The 6,000-nt window shown below is 47.6% G+C and overlaps 1 protein-coding gene across 3 annotated transcripts in view; it reads left to right on the top strand.

Annotated features, from left to right (window-relative positions):
• Positions 1-1,315: 1,315 nt before the first annotated feature.
• Positions 1,316-6,000, top strand: part of PLXNB1 (plexin B1) — a 333,642-nt gene continuing 328,957 nt past the window's right edge. For all 3 annotated transcript variants that reach the window (XM_089654789.1, XM_089654790.1, XM_089654788.1), the window contains exon 1: positions 1,316-1,713. The gene's annotated coding sequence lies outside the window, so the exon portion shown is untranslated. The remainder of the gene's footprint in view (positions 1,714-6,000) is intronic.

Genomic DNA, 6,000 nt, shown 5'->3' with positions numbered 1-6,000 from the left:
ACAGAGCAGACATCTCTGGAGGTGACACCATAGAGCAGACATCTCTGGAGGTAACAGCATAGTGCAGACATGTAGAGGTGACACCATAGCAAAGACATGTAGAGGTGACACCATAGCGCAGACATCTCTGGAGGTAACATCATAGAGCAGACATCTCTAGAGGGGACACCATAGCGCAGACATATGTGGAGGTGACACCCTGGTGCAGACATCTCTGGAGGTGACACCATAGCAAAGACATTTCTGGAGGTGACACCATGGCTCAGACATATGTGTAGGTGACAAAATAGCGCAGACGTTTGTGGAGGTGATACCATAGTGCAGACATCTCTGGAGGTGACACCATAGCGCAAACATATGTGGAGGTGACACCATAGCGCAGACATCTCTGGAGGTGACACCATGGTGCAGACTTCTCTGGAGGTGACACCATGGCGCAGACATATGTGGAGGTGACACCATAGCGCAGACATATGTGGAGGTGACACCATGGCGCAGACATCCCTGGAGGTGACACCATGGTGCAGACATATGTGGAGGTGACACCATGTTGCAGACATCCCTGGAGGTGACACCATAGAGCAGACATCTCTGGAGGTGACACTATAGCGCAGACATATGTGGAGGTGACACTATAGAGCAGACATCTCTGGAGGTGACACCATAGCGCAGACATATGTGGAGGTGACACCATGGTGCAGACATTACTGGAGGTGACACCACAGCACAGACATATGTGGAGGTGACACCATGGTGCAGACATCTCTGGAGGTGACACCATAGCACAGACATATGTGGAGGTGACACCATAGAGCAGACATCTCTGGAGGTGACACCATAGAGCAGACATCTCTGGAGGTGACACCATAGAACAGACATATGTAGAGGTGACACCATAGAGCAGACATCTCTGGAGGTGACACCATAGAACAGACATATGTGGAGGTGACACCATAGAGCAGCCATCTCTGGAGGTGACACTATTGCGCAGACATCTCTGGAGGTGCAACCATAGAGCAGAGATATGTGGAGGTGACACCATAGAGCAGACATTACTGGAGGTGTAACCACAGAGCAGAGATATGTGGAGGTGACACCATAGACCAGACATGCCTGGAGGTGACACCGCAGCTGCCCATTGTGCTCCCAGAGACAGAGAGCGGTGGGCGTGGCCAGGCGAACACCAGAGGGCACGTGGGCGCGGCTATGCAAATATTGATCTGATTCCCAGGCTGGCCGGGCTGCGGCAGCGCTGGAGGGGGCGTGTGCAGGGGGCGGGGCCATATCGGCTGAGTTGGGGAAAGCGGAGAAGAGGCAGATTGAAATCTGGAGGGGGACGGAAGAGGAGCCGGAGGAGATCGGGCGATGCAGGAGGGATGCTGAGGGCGGCATGAGACAAGGGACACCTCGGGAGAGCGCAGCACACGGGGGTCATGGGGCCACAGTGAGGAGATCCCGGATCGGGGACACATCCCATTAAGTGACTGCTGCTGCAGGGGAGCCCAGAGACTGGCCGCAGCATGAGGAGAGTGCAGCGATGAGCCCACACTGAGACCAGGAGGACCTACAGCGGGGCACAAAGGAACGATCCGGCGCTGACCTGGGCTGCTGACTGCATGCTGCTGCTGGTCGGGTGGTAGGCGGCTGCAGGGCAGTGCCAGGCTCCCTCTGTGGATTATTCATAGACATCTGGGCAGCAGAGCTTGCATTCAGGTAAGGTGGAGGGGCTGCCAGTGCAGGGAGCTGTCACTCTGCTCTATCTCGGTGGGCTGACACCTGTGCTGGATGGGGATCTCTGCTCCCTGTCATTGCATCATTGATACATAGCACAGGTGGACTGGTGTGCTGTCATTCTGATGGGGGAGGGGGGGGGGTAAACTTCACTCTGCAGGTTGGGGGCAGCACTGTGCAAAGGGCATGCTGGAGATTTGTCTTCCAGGGACTTGCACTGGTTTGGGAAATGGATCGTGGAGAAGGTTCTGCTTTTCCGTTTTATGAGGCTGTAGAGTGAGAGTTTTTCTGCACGATTGTGGAAGTTATTGCAGTGATCGCCTTTCAATTGCCCTTTTATGTTTTACATGAATACATTGCATGATCTGAAGAATCTACAGGTCTGTGGTCCTCTCCTGTGGGACTATAGGCAGGGGTCCTGTGATGGGTTACAATGGGTCTGGAGGGAACTATGAGTATGTGGTTTTAAAATGGAGAAGGCTGTGGGTCTGTGGACCTGTTGTAGGGAACTATGGGACTGTGGTCCTGTGATGGGGAACTTTGGGACTGTAGTTCTGTAATGGAGAGGTTAGGAGACTGTGGTATTATGATGAAGAGGCTATGGTTCTATGATCCTCTTGTGAAGAACTATGAGTATGTGGTCTTCAGATGGAGAGGGCTGTGGGTCTGTCATCATAGTACCACAGTGGTCTTAAGATGGAGAGGGCTGTGGGTCTGTGGACCTGTTGTAGGGAACTATGGGTCTGTGGTTCTGTGATGGGGAACTATGGGTCTGTGGTTCTGTAATGGAGAGGTTAGGAGACTGTGGTACTATGATGGAGAGGCTATGGTTCTACGATCCTCTTGTGGAGAACTATGAGTATGTGGTCTTAAGATGTAGAGGGCTGTGGGTCTATCGACCTGTTGTAGGGAACTGTGGTCCTGTGATGGGGAACTATGGGTCTGTGGTTCTGTAATGAAGGGGTTAGGAGACTGTGGTACTATGATGAAGAGGCTATGTTTCTATGATCCTCTTGTGGAGAACTATGAGTATGTGGTCTTCAGATGGAGAGGGCTGTGGGTCTGCGGACCTTTTGTAGGGAACTGTGGGACTGTGGTCCCGTGATGGGGAACTATGGGTTTGCAATCCTATGATGGGAAACTATAGGTCCTGTATGGAGAGACTGTGATCCTGTTGGGGAGAATTATGGTTCTGTAATAGAGAGTTTATGAGACTGTGTTCCTATGATGGAGAGGCTATGGGTCTGTGGACCTATTGTATGGAACATGGTTCTGTGATCCTATGATGGAGAGTATATGAGTCATTGGTCCTATGATGGAGATACTATGGATCTATGGTCCTATTGTAGGGAACTCTGGTGCTGTGATCCTGTAATAAGAACTATGGGTTTGGGGTCCTATGATGAGAAACTATGGTTATATGGTCCTATGATGGAGAGGCTATGGTTCTATGGTCCTATGATGGAGAGGCTATGGTTCTATGGTCCTGCTGTGGAGAGCTATGGGTCTGTGGCTCTATGATGGGGAGGCTATGAGCTTCTAATCCTATGATGGAGAGGCTATGGGTCTATGGTATATAGTAGAGAACTATTGGACCATGGTCCTATGATGGAGAGGCTATGGGCTCTGTGGTCCTATTGTGGAGAACTATGGGTCTGTTGTCCTTCAGTGGGGAGGCTATGAATATGTGTTTCTATGGTGGGGAAACTATGGGTCTGTGGATCTGTGATAGGAAATCTATGGGTTTGTGGTTCTATGATGGGGAAATTATGGGACTTTGGTTCTGTAATAGAGACTCCATGGGGCTGTAGTCCAATGTCAGAGATTCTCTTGGTTTGTAGTCCTATGATAAGGAACTATGGCTTTGTAGTTCTATGATGGGAATATAAATATGTGTTCCAGTGATGTGAATCTGCAAGTCTGTGTTTATATAAAAGTGGAATCTATGGATCTGTAGTCCTATGATGCAGAATCCATTGGTATGTGGTACTGCAATGGAAAATCTATTGGTCTCTGGACTTGTGATGGGGATTCTATAGATCTGTGGTCCTGTAATGGGTAACTGTTCTTATGTGGGTGGAATTTCTTGGTCTGCAGTCCAGTGATGTGATTATGTGTTCTCAGAATGTGAGAAGTCAGGGATCTGTAGTCATGCAGTGGGGAATGTGAGTCCTATAATGGGGAACCTAAGATTCTGTAATCCTGTAATAGGGATACTATTGGTTTGTGGTCCTATGATAGGTAAACTATGGGTCTGTTGTCCTATGATGGGGAATCTATGGGTCTGTTATCCTATGATGGGGAATCTATGGGTCTGTTGTCCTACGATGGGGAATCTATGGGTCTGTTGTCCTACGATGGGGAATCTATGGGTCTGTTGTCCTACGATGGGGAATCTATGGGTCTGTTGTCCTACGATGGGGAATCTATGGCTCTGTTGTCCTACGATGGGGAATCTACAGGTCTGTTGTCCTACGATGGGGAATCTACAGGTCTGTTGTCCTATGATGGGGAATCTACAGGTCTGTTGTCCTATGACGGGGAATCTATGGGTCTGTGGTCATATTATGGGAAATCCATGGGTCTGAGGACCTGCTAAGAGGAATCTACTGACCTGAGGTCTTGTAACTGTGTCTCAATAGGTCTATGGTCATGTAATGATAGAAAATAAAGTTGTGGGAAGTCTGTGGGTATATTGTCATATGATGGGGACTTTGTGGGTCCCGTGACAAGGAGATTATGGGTCTGTGCTCTTATAATGGTAGGATCTATGGGTCTATAACCTTATGAAGGGGAATCTATGGGTCTGTGCTTCTATATTGGGAGTCCAAAGATCTTATTATGGGAAATCTATATGTCTTTGTTACTCCTTTTGTGAGGAACTATGGTACTGTGATCCTATAATAAGAACTATGGGTCTGGGGTCCTATGATGGGAAACTGTGGTTCTATGGTCCTATGATGGAGAGACTATGATTCTATGGTCCTGCTGTGGAGCACTATGGGTCTGTGGTTCTATGATGGAGAGGCTATGAGCCTGTAATCCTATGATGGAGAGGCTATGGGTCTATGGTATATAGTAGGGAACCTTGGGACCATGGTCCTATGATGGAGAGGCTATGGGTTCTGTGGTCCTATTGTGGAGAACTATGGGTCTGTTGTGGGGAGGTTATGAATATGTGTTTCTATGGTGGGGAAACTATGGGTCTGTGGATCTGTGATAGGAGTTCTTGGGTCTTATAATGGGGTAACCATAGGTTTGTGACTGTATGATGGGGAACCTGAGGATTTGTGGTCCTATAATGGGGAAACACTTGCTCTCTGGCTATGATGTGGAGAATCTATGGGCCTGTGGGGCTCTCAGACTGTATTGCTTATAATTGGTAGATATTTCTCAGAAATGACTAGGCAACCGTGCAATTAATGCCATCTCTATTATTTGAATGCGTTCCCATCCACAAATGCATTTTTAATGTCGATTTTCAAAACTTCTGTCAAGTTTCTCTTAAATACGGTACTGATGGGTTGTACAACCCATTTCCACAGTTATTAAAGAACTACAAATCCAGCTTACTCACTGAGACTCTCATTTCTTTAATTGCTGGATTACAGGTTCCCTTGATCTCCGCAGTAAGTTGTACGATAGATCAGGATATTGGCGTAATTTTTTGCTCTACCCTTTCAAGGCAGATCCAGCTGTGCCGGCATGTAAGTGGTTAATTGTGTCTGTTTTAACAACCCCATTATACACTATTTGCAGGCATCGCTGAACCATTAGTGTCCCCTGTGGCTGTTGTGTATTATTAGGGTGAAAACAGTTCCATAATTTGCAGTTTTCAGAATATGTCCCACCGGGGAGTAAGAATTGGATTAGACACTGTTTTATATACAGAAGCAAACAGATCATTTAACTACCAACAGAATCCAAGCTGTTATGATGTATAATGTTACAATGTGAAATTAAGATTGCCAGTCTTTGTTTCAACTTGCTGCTTCTCTTGGAGTTAATGAATTTGTAGGCATTGCAAGCTGTACAGAACAAAATCTGCAAAGAGAGATCCTGTGTACAGCCACCCATAGGAACCAGTTGGAATTCTTCTTCCATAAAGCTGGCTGCCAAGCAGTTGCCAAAGGCTAGTTTTTGATTGGTTGTTGACCTTGGCTAGGTGTTGGTGTTTCACTGCCTCTTGCACTTTGTGATTGCATAATTAAAACCAACAACAATGGTGTGTATAGGACTCCTGGAACCTGTTGGCATACATTATATCCA

Source organism: Staurois parvus, unplaced genomic scaffold (genome assembly GCF_062004578.1).
Source record: "Staurois parvus isolate SC_StPar_1 unplaced genomic scaffold, SC_StPar_1.0 ptg000799l, whole genome shotgun sequence".
In the NCBI taxonomy this organism is placed as follows: Eukaryota; Metazoa; Chordata; class Amphibia; order Anura; family Ranidae; genus Staurois; species Staurois parvus.
The sequence above is the reverse complement of the archived record's forward strand: the minus strand, read 5'-3'. Positions and strand labels throughout refer to the sequence as shown.